The 11,546-nt window shown below is 48.1% G+C and overlaps 1 pseudogene; it reads right to left on the minus strand.

Moving 5' to 3' along the window:
* Positions 1 to 1,664: 1,664 nt before the first annotated feature.
* Positions 1,665 to 1,782, minus strand: LOC126238346 (5S ribosomal RNA; annotated as a pseudogene).
* Positions 1,783 to 11,546: the final 9,764 nt, after the last annotated feature.

Here is an 11,546-nt window from a genome sequence, read left to right on the forward strand (position 1 = left end):
ACAATTCGTGAATGGAACAGGGAAGGGGGGATCAGATAGTGGTACAATAAGTACCCTCCGCCACACACCGTAAGGTGGCTCGCGGAGTATAGATGTAGATGTAGATGTAGAGACAGACATAACTACAACAATGAGACATAGACACTAGATCAGAAATATTTGTCGTTGCATGAGAATACTGCCCAAATGTGTGCTGAGTTTCCGGGGTACACTCGACTTTGGTTCTCCTCCAACTTTATGAATAAGAAGCTACATTTTATTTATGTTAAAAGGCAGGAAAAATCACAGATCAATAAAATTATTACCAAAATGAGGCAATGATATTAGATTTTATCTATCTGTGGGGAATTTATAAATTGTAGGTTGAAATTACTTTTATAGTCGAGACGGCGTAAGTAGACCCTCGACAGGTCGCAGTGTTGTTGCCACTTTTCATCTGCAAGGAGTCAAACTCAATTGTACGTTCATGTAGTATTCCTTATCCCAATGGAATGAAAAGATGAAGTTGTTGAGGGATTGATGAAAACGGCAGAGACGATGAAAGCAAGGAAAAGACTGGAAACGAAATTGTGTGTGCTGAAAATGCGCCTCTCAGGTGCAGGTCTAATTCCGTAAATAGTGTCGATTGTGTATGTTATAGTTTCTTACAGTAATAATTTGCGAACATTAAACACTGGCAAAAGGTTAATCAGAAAATGAACACACATCGTACACTGCATTCGGAGTGTAGGCACTTTTATTGTTCTACAGAGGGGGGCGAGCGGATGACGCCTCTGCAGCATGTCGGGAATCGTCTGCAAGCGCTCGTGGTGCAAATTTATTTTGACAACTTTCACAAAGGGCCGCAGTTGCCTGCTGCCCTGGTGACGGACTGACTCTCCGTGTCGGACACTGCTCAGTCCTTCCGCCTGCGTCCTAGCGAGACGTCGTTTCTCTTGCGTCGTTAGGGATGCTTAGCTCAGACTGGTACAGAATGGATAGCTGCTATCGGCTGGGGGAGTGTACTCGATCCCACGCCGTGCCTCTTCTTCCCTGGACCGAGCCGTGGTGTAGGCGGCAGGGTTGAACCCAGAACTGCCGGCCTGGTAGGCCCCGCACCCGGGGGAACTCTGGTCGTCGTCTTCCGTCCCACACTCGAAGAGCACAGCATCTGGTACTGCACTGCTGCTGGTAGTTCATCAGCTCACCGATCAGTGGTGGTTGGGGTGACACAGCATGAAGTTTGTCAGTCGAGTTCAGCTCTGCGTCACTCCACAGCTGGCTGGTACTGCGCTGGTTGATCTTAGACAAGACATACTAAAAAAATATGGTCACGGAATGGAATGTTGTCACACGGACTACATCGTTGCCATTGACCAGAACCGTTCTCCCCTACATGGAGCTGGGGCTCTCCGTAGTTCTGTGACGTGCGGTTTACAAGCGATAACCGCATGTGGCCTCGTTATTCTGCTAAAACTCTCCTCCCGAACAGGCCATGAAGGCCCAAAGGAAACGACCGACTGCCCTGTCATCCTCAGCCCACAGGCATCTCTGGATGCGGATAAGGAGGGGCGTGTGGTCAGCACACCGCCCTCCCGAACGTGTATCAGTTTACGAGACCGAGCCGCTATTTCTCAGTCAAGTAGCTCTTCAGTTTGCCTCACAAGGGCTGGGTGCACCCCGATTGCCAACAACGCTCGGCAGACCGGATGGTCACCCATCCAAGTGCTAACCCAGCCCGACAGCACTTAACTTCGGTGATCTGACGGGAACCGGTGTTACCACTGCGGTAAGGCCGTTGGCCGTTATTCTGCTGCCCTTACTTTAATTCTCTCTTAGCAGCTAGTTAAATTAGTCTATGAGTGTTTCCCTAGCCGTGTCTATTGCATCTTGCGGCATCCCTCCGCGCGAACGAGCGTGGGTGTTATTTTGCTTAGTCACCGTCCTTTTCCGTTTTCCCGCTGCACGTGTTCTCTCTCTCTCGCTCAGCTACTGCAAAGTTGCAGACTGTGCTGCCCGCCTGTCTTGCATCACCGTGCTTCCTGGTCCGCTGCTAATCGTGGCATAACCAGCCTATCTTACGTTGAGGTTGTTAAACTCCGTTAAAAATTTTTCAACTTTCACTCGTACTACTGTGTGCCGTAACAGCTCCAAGACGACCGGTTTTAACAGTTTTATGCTGTCATCATCTAATCTATGAGGAGAACATAAAGATATAACAAGAGGGGAGAGGGTGGACGGAGACTGCAATTCACATGACGGATCATAGAAAATTCGAACTACCTAATGGAAATTGCTATAAAACGGCCCTGTTACATTACATGAGGTCAAAGCATGAAAGGCACCCCTCATGTTGAAAGGTTCCTTCAGTTTAGTTATGCATCGTTACCTTATTCTATCTCTCTTCCTCTGTTTCCTTCTATCTATGCTAGAGCGGGCCGGACGTGTGTGTGGCCAAGTCGCCTCACTGACACGTGCTCGCCCGCTTGATACATGGCTCGGAAGGATTGAATTTAAGGGGACCGGCCCGATGTTTAGTTAAATGATCTGATGATTATTATGTTAATATTGCGCAACTGATAACGCGAGGGAGGGCTCAAACAACCAAGTTGGCACGTCAGTAAAGGCCACGCTCTATCATGATCTATAAGGACACCACTTTGTTGGTAACATTGCTCTCTACACAGGACTGGGGTTTGTAATGATCATTAAATTCATGACATTGCTCTCGACACAGGACTGGGGTATGTAGTGACCACTAAATACATAACATCACGTTTATAGAACAGAAACTTTACAAACTTAATATGACATTTATTATCTATATTCCCCAAAACTTTACAAATTTAATAATTGCAGCAAACAAAGTCAAGTCAAATAACTTCTAGTTTTGTCTCGCATTGACAGTGCTTAAACTAACAGGCATCTCGTTTCTACTTAAGCACTGGGAAAGAGAATGGGACTACGTTGCTGCCCTTGTGGTCCGTCTGCTGGGACAGTGATCGAAATTCGCACCCAAGATTACTACTAGGACCGAATAACAAAAATTCTCTTTGGCGGAGAAACGGGGGAACAAAGCAGACACAAACATCTCCCATATTCACAAAAGAAAGCAAATTCCTAAAAATAAAACATCCTGTGAAATACGGCACACGCAAATAATCAATTAACAGGACACGTAAGCATCCTCACCTTAACTAATTTCCAAGAACAAACTGGTAGCTCGCTGGTAGTGCGATTCGGCACCAAGTGGGTGACCAATACCAACAGCTAATTTCTTTTTACTCACCCCTCTGTTCGTTCTTGCTTTCCATGCTATACAACCATTCACACGCTCAACCTATTCTTTATCAAAGTAGTTAGGACGTGCTGTTTGCAAATGGGGGTTAAAAAGGAACCGTGAACAAAATTTATGAGATGGCCTACAAAAATTTTACGTCACATGCTTAGAACCTTAAGTATGTCACACACTCATCTCCTACCAGGTCTCGCACGGAGTCGTCATCCAAATTACTCATCAGCCGTTACGACCACGTGTTAACTAGGCGGGGTGAGGCCTCAGGTTACTTTAACATTGCAAAAAACGCTGCTGCTAAAAGTGAAACTATACGATTCACTTTATAGAGCTATTGCTGCTGTCGTGTGATGAAGGCACCAAGTGATTGCAGCACTATAAATGGATAACGCGAGCCCCAATGCTCGTCTCTGAAAAAGAAACACTAACTGAAAACTTTAATTGTAAAGGCAAAATTTCTCAAAAAAAATCAATGGCTGTAACGACACGCTAACTGTTTCAATCCTGAAAAAGAGCGGATTAGTAACAGTGTAAGACATAATACCTCATCCCACGGTGAAATTGCCGGCAAAGACGGAGATCGTCCTCGACTCCGTTCAGGAGCTACCCCAAGAGTGACTATCATGGCAGCTCTCAACGGCCATTCCCTTACATGGAGGGCAGGGGGACCTGTTACCAACCCCGGACTACCCCCTGGCAAACAGGTGCATCGTCTCTGTCTTTACTCCTGGCTTAGGTTGGCACTAACCGACCTACAGGGTGAACACATCTCTGCCTTGGCACTACCAGCAGACGAACTCTTAATAAAAACCCCAAACTCGTAGGACGTTGTCCTTTCGTTGGTTATTCAGTCTTTGTCTCACGCTCACCTCCCCTTTGGCAGTCCCCTCCCGGACATCCGAATGGGGGACTACTCCGGAATATTTTGCCAGTGGAGAGATCATCATGACACTTTTTCACAGGCCACATGTCGTGTGGAAACGCGTTATGTGTATTTAATGCAGTGGTTTCCATTGCGCTCTGCATCCTCATGCCGTTGATCACTGCTGATTCTTCCGCCTTGAGGGGCGGTTTACCGCCCCAAGGACAAAAGAGGGCACTGAATTTCTGACTGCTCTTCCACCCTCTTTGGCATAATGAGGGTGAGTTCTTATGCCGGAAGCCTTCGGCCGCCAATGTTGATTATTAATTGTTTCGAGCCTCTTCATGCTCTACCAACCTATAAAATGTTCCTCCCTCCAATTCCATCTCGAACACTCCAGAATATCCTACGTTACCCGTAAACCCAGCATTTCTCACCCCGTGGTTCCCCCCCCCCCCCCCCCCCCCAGCTCGCTGCTCCTGGTACTCTGCCGCGCCTCTACCACCACATTCCACCAACGCTACATCTCGATGCTCTACACGTCCTCTTCCACTTTCTCTTACTCGACCTTGAAATCCGCATTGCTACATATCCGTCCTACCAGATCTAATCAGAACCCATCCCACCTCCCCAAGTCAGGGCTCCCTTCCTCTCCAGCCCTCCCTACCCACATCCTAACGCACGATCCAGAACAGAATCCCTCTTCACTCTCCTGAATCCCTCTTCCAAACAACTACCTACACAAACACCCTCTTATGCACTACCCCAACTGCTACGTTCCCGTGATCCCCCTCTTCCTGGCGGTCTAGGCACACTCATAACTTCACTCATGTAAGAAGCTATCTTAATCAGCCAACGCACCGGCTTTTTACTTTTTTAACTAATGCAACTGCCCCTCGGTCTTCTATATTTTGTGAAACACTCATTTGCCATTTCATCTGTGTCAATCTTTTAATTAATCAACAAATCCACCTCTTACATTTTAAATTACAGAACTGAATTTATGTCTTTTTATTGTGTCAGACGTTCATTTTGTCAACCGTTGTGTCCAGCTTCACAAAAGGTTTTAAAATTTTTGCTCTCATATGGCTGAAGGGCAGCGACTTGCATCCGCTGATAGCCAATGCTCACCCATATGGGGCGAGGGAATGAAATGACAATAAAGAAAAAAAAAGTATTTCAGTTCTCGGATATGTATTCGTTTCCATCGACTAAAACGAGGCTCAAGTTCTTCGACTTGCTTCTGCTTTGTGCGTGCTGCCTCTTACTACAGAAATTTGGGCGTCTTTGATTTGTACTCTCGTTAAACAGATTATATTAGACCGTTGCACTGAATGATGTATGAAAAACGTACCACGTCTTACATTTGCAAATAAAATGAAATGAATTCCTCATTTGTGTGGCCATAGAGTCCGTAGTTGCTTTATGATTCATGAGGGTGTTTTTGATCCGTCGTTGCAACTACAATAATGCGTGATTTTTTCACCAGACGCGTTTCGCTGTATTGAGGTTTAGCATTATCAGTGGTCTGTAATTAAGTTTATTTACATTTAGATTTGCTTTTTAGATCGAAAAACAGTTGGTTAAGAATACGTTGGTTAGCACTTACGGTGATTTTTCGGCTGCTTTCTCACTTACATTGGGAAATGCCGTCTGCTAGCACATCGTTGTTTTTCTGTGTTAGACATTGAGTGCTGCAGAACATCTAAAAAGTAGACGAAAATTATCAGTGTCTTACAGAGAAAAACAAACTGAGTGCTGCAGAACATCTAAAAAATAACCAACTGTTTTTCGATCTAAAAAAAGCGAAACGCGTCTGGTGAAAATGGCTCTGAGCACTATGGGACTCAACTGCTGAGGTCATTAGTCCCCTAGAACTTAGAACTAGTTAAACCTAACTAACCTAAGGACATCACAAACATCCATGCCCGAGGCAGGATTCGAACCTGCGACCGTAGCGGTCTCGCGGTTCCAGACTGCAGCGCCTTTAACCGCACGGCCACTTCGGCCGGCTCTGGTGAAAAAAATCACGCATTTTTGTAGTTGCAACGACGGATAAAAAATACCCTCATGAAATGAAATGATCGTATACAACAGATACATAGAATTACGACACGAAATATTCCTGGCGACAGGAAGGGCATCCGGCCAGCCTCTGACATTAAAATTACCAAATCCATAGTAACATGGCCGACCCTTCATTGAAGTGGGACAAAGACCCAAGAAAATGATTATGATGATGCCACGAAATACTCTATTAACTTTCAATAATGACTGTGGAAGTGCCAAAAGGTAAGGTAAAAACAAGTTCTGATGAACATAATGAAGTTGTTTAAGCATTAAAGACATGGGAGACGGCAAAAATGCCAGCGCGCGCCGCGAAAGGGTAACGACGGCCACTATCAAACTTCCTAGATGTGGTAAATAATCCACCACCTTCTGTGGGCTCATGACAGCCCTCCTTTTGATATGTGATAAACTGGCGCGAATTACTTACAATCCGAGCCATTCAAAAATTACTAATACATAACTCTGCTGGATAACAAACCTACGAAACTGTTCAGTCCTTATGTAACGTAAAAAGTCAGTAGTGTGTGTGGCTACGGAAAATCTTGCTACCAGGAAATGAAGACTACATACATTTCCTTGAAGAATTTTGTTAAAAAAATAGAAGTTTGTAATCAAGTGTAATAAAACACCATTATCATTTCATCGGTTTCTAACGGAAGTTGCAAATTAGGAAGTGAAAAGGAATCTTGTTGGTGCTGTCATCATACCGTTTTGTATGTAACTAACGCTGTTACGTATCGTCTTCCACAGATGATAGCAGGCCTTAAGCATACCTCAATAATAAATCATATTCAACGCGAATTTGTTGTATAATGTTAGATGATCGAAAAATTACGGCTTAAAATTTCTTCGTCAAAAATGAGGTATTTTCGCAACACCACAACCGTTCGGCGACTGCAGCGCTTACAAGCGGAGGTCGCTTCAACTCGCTGTGTTAGCAGTACGAGTATGCACTAGAGATGGACAAACTGAAACACGTAACTGTTTCGAAACAAATGAAACAGTACAATGTAATGTTTCGATACGCTGTTTCCAAAAAGTGAAACAGTTTGTGTTTTGTAATCTAATAAACCTACACATTTTATCATCTTGAATCTCTACTGTGTAAGTACGTCCATATAAACACAAATGAGGTGCGAGAGCGCTAATCATGTCGCAGAAAGTATGAAACTATCACTTAGCCATCTTGGCAGTTTCGTATTTCATGCAGCAAATGCGCTGCTTTCGTGTCGTGTGACTTTCATAGTTTTAATTGGCTGAGGACAGCCATAGCTGAAGACAGAAGAACCACCGCGAACGGAACTGGAGGTGGGAGCAAACTGCAGAAACAACGGATATGCTACTGGGATTCCCACATTCCGTTAGTATGGGTAATATACCCATCCTGCTAATTTCCATGCACACAAAGGGAATCATTGTGGATAATAGGCACAGTGACTATTGACTCACAAATAATTCGAATAAATAACAGAATATAACAGAAAATTTTTTTTGTCTTTCAAGGTGTTTCGAACCGTTACTATAAATTCACTATGCTTCCGAGCCCTTCCCGTTCACCATTAAACTGTCAGTGATATGTCAAACAGATTGCTTGCAATTATACCTACATCAAATTTATGTGTGTGTCTAATTACTGTCACTCTACGCCTTTTTTAATTCAAAATGTTGTAGGCTTACTTGCGTTTCTTAATATGATTACTGTACATGAACAGAGAAGCGTATGTTATAAAAAAAGTGTAATTTAACTGAATGATTTTCAGGTATTTATTATTTTGAATGTGAATATTAGACGCTGTTTTATTGTTTGGTTAGTGTTTATAAAGCAGATGTTACGCCATTTCGGAATAGGACAGTCAGCTAGAAACGAAGCTTTATTTTCGGATATCTTAAGCTTCATGCTATTGCTTGTCAAAAAGATTCCGACACTCTTGAAAGTGTTTCATGAAGTGGTATGTTGTGTTTCAGTACCTGTGCCGAGATCGAATCTCGTCCGACAAGGAGAGGAATGAAACATCACTGTTTTGACACAATTAGTCCGTTCCAAGCATAGGTGGACTGAAACAGCCTTGTTTTGTAACAACGATACAGTTTCTGTGTCTGGCTCGAGATCGAATCTGGTCCGGTTGTTCGAGACAAGGGCGGAATGAAACACCACTGTTTCGAAACAGTGAGTCACAGCCGTTCCGAAACACTGAAACAGTTCCACGTATCGGCACACTGTATCGAAACATAGAAACAGTGGCCAAGTCTAGTATGCACAACACCTGGAAATCAGTAATGCCGTGATGTACATGGTAAGAAGACGCGGCCACGTGATTGTAGTTTCAAATTCGCATGACAGGCCGCTAAGGGAGAAAGCGCTTGTATTGGTAGACTATCAGCAATGAGGCCCTCTACGCGCCAGAAGCAGCAGAGAACCAAAATGGGCTCAAAGAAGAGTTAAGGAGAGGAAGTAGCGAGCATCGAAGGTGAAACTGCACCTCAAAAAGATAAGTAACATGATGTCTAGCTGCAGCATATCAGAGGTCGCCGGTGTAAGTCCTGTGTGGGTAGCGAATTTAACGTTCTCCTCTGTTGAAAGGGGTCGGTCAGAGAAAACTTCCGCACAAGCGAGTTATCATTTGCCCCACACACCATCTGCTTATTTCCCTCGTACGCTTTCCCAAGGGTTTGTTCTCGCTACAGATTCGGACACGAACTGTATACAAGTCTTGCACTAAGGTACCACAGACAATCATCTCCGGCGGTACTCCGAAAGGCTACCGCCCTTCGATTGTGCCATTCCAGCACTAATCGAAGCGCTAGGGATTCAGGTGCCAGCCAGCCAGCCAGCCAGCCAGCCAGCCAGCCAGCCAGCCAGCCAGCCGAGCAGCAGCGATCCAGCCGAGCAGCAGCAGCAGCAGCAGCAGCAGCAGCGGCGGCCCCGGCCCCGTCCGCGGCAGCAGCAGCAGCTGCTGCGGCGTTCCTGCCAGCCGTCGTCAGCGCCAGCACCAGCGGCGTGTGACTCTGGTCTTCGTCCGTCTTCGTCCGTCCCCAGTTTTTTCGTCTCCTTTTCGTCCTGTGCTTTTTTGTTTATCCCTGTCGTCATGTCAGCCCCCACCACCACCACCACCACTGCCACTACTACCACCACTGCCGTTGTGTACACGTCGCCCTCCGCTGCCACCACCACCATTACATGGTGTGCCCAGTCACCCCCCCCCTCTTTCCATCCCTCCTCTTCTCCCTGTCCCTTCGCCCTCGCTCTTTGTCGCCCCCTCTCCAGGTTCTTCCTCCCGCTCCTCTCCCTCTGATCCTTTCCCCCACTCCCCCAGCCTGTCACTGCAGCTCCAGCTAGGGTGGTGGCCTGTCGGGCCACTGCCCATGCCCAACTCTCCCCATCGCCTTCGCCATCACCGCCACCACCGTCGCCGTCGCCTTCACCGTCACCATCTCCGGCGCCGACTGCTGCGTCCACGCCAGAACCTGCTCCTTCCCGCCACCTCCCTATAGCTCCCGTCCTTCATGTCACTACCCACCCTTCTGCCGCCGTTAAACGCCCTAGTGGCACCACCACCTCCTCCACTCCCGAAAAGGTCCCGCCCCGTCCTCCTTCCCCCCCCCCCCCTAGGATGCCATGGATGTCTCCCCGCCTGGCCCTACAGCCTCCGCCTCCTCCTCCTCCTCCTCCTCCTCCCCCCCCTCTTTATACAAATACCTCCTCTCCCGTCCCGATCATTCTCTTCTCGAGGCCCGGAATCTCTCCCTCCTCCTCTGCCAACACTTCCCTGGTGCCCCCATCTCACTCCTCACTCCCAGATGGGATTCAGTTCTCATCTCCTCCCCCAGCCCCACCCTCCATACTGACATCCTCTCCAACCTCCCCATCACCCGTTTTGGCCCCAACACCTCCCTCACCCCTGCTCCTTCTCCATCTCCTACCCGCCAACCCCAACCCCCGTGTCACCTGCCGACCCTCACCACCGTGATCACTCGGCTCAGACCGACGATCACGGAGGAGGAGGTGTTGGCAGAGCTTGAGGCACATCCCATGCTGGAGGTGCAGGCGGTCCGCCGCATTTTCAACTTGGCCGGCCCCACCCGCCTTATGCGGGTTTTCTCCAAGGACGCCCCCTCCATTGACCGTCTCCTGAAGGAGTGTGCCCTCCTCTTCAACCAGCGCTATAAGGTCGACCCCTCGCAATCCTCAATCCCTGCACTGCCAGAGGTGTCTGCACTATAACGCACACCCAACAGCCGAGTGCCACGAGGCCCCAACCTGCCCGCATTGTAGGCAAGCGCACTTCCTATGGCAGTGCCCTAACCTTCAATCCCCTCCCTCCTGTAATACCTGCAATCTCCCCCATCCCACCTACTCCCAAAAGTGCAAAGCCCGACCCACTCCACCCCTCCTGAACTCACCGTCCCTGTCCGTCCTCTGGACGCCCTCACCCCTCCTGCCAATTCCCTTCGTCCCCCCCCCCCCAACCGCTGAGGACATCATCAGGTTCCTCACCATTGTCCTACAAAACGTCCACCCTTTCCAGCGCCCTCACACCCTCCAACAGGTCTCCCTCGCCGCCCATTTCACCTCAAAATGTATGCCACCTACTCCCACAACCAGGCCCATTTCACCTTCTCCCGTCTTGACACCCTTGTCTAAATCCCTGTTATGGTGCGACAGCACCGTATCCTTTTCAACAACATCTGCTCCCTTCCTGCCAACAAGAACCTCTTCCTGCACACCCTTGCCATCCACCGCGTGGATACCTTCCTCCTCAATGAAACCTTCCTCCAACCTCACCACACCGTCCACACGTCGCCCTACCTCCTTCAACACTCCGATAATCCCCTCTCGATTGCGCGTGGCAGAGTTGCCATTGGTCACCACCGCCAGATCCCAGTTCGGCTCCAACCTCTCGTTCCCAACCCCACCGAACACCTGATCCTTAGTCTCTTCTTCCCCGGCCTTACCGTCAACTGCGCCACCATCTATGTCCGCACTAACGCCCCTATTCCCTTCGACTTCCTCTCCCACATTGACCGTACCTTCTCCTCCTACGTGATTGCCGCCGACCTCAACATCCATAGTCGTTCCGCCGCCCAGTTACGGTGGTGGCATCGGTTCCCCTCCTCCCTTCAAGGCGACCTCATCCCCATCCCCGAGCACACCCGTCCCGAATCCAACTCCACTCTCGATGTTATCCTTTCTTCCTCTAACCTCCTTGGCCGCATAACGGTGGATGTCCTGGAGCCTATTGGTAGCGAACATCTCCCTGTCCTCCTCACCATTTCAGGCGGTCGTCGCCCCCACCCTGACCCTCCTAATGACCTTCCCCCAAAGTACGTCCATGACTATTC

The sequence above is a fragment of the Schistocerca nitens genome, chromosome 2 (assembly GCF_023898315.1).
Source record: "Schistocerca nitens isolate TAMUIC-IGC-003100 chromosome 2, iqSchNite1.1, whole genome shotgun sequence".
NCBI classification, from domain to species: Eukaryota; Metazoa; Arthropoda; class Insecta; order Orthoptera; family Acrididae; genus Schistocerca; species Schistocerca nitens.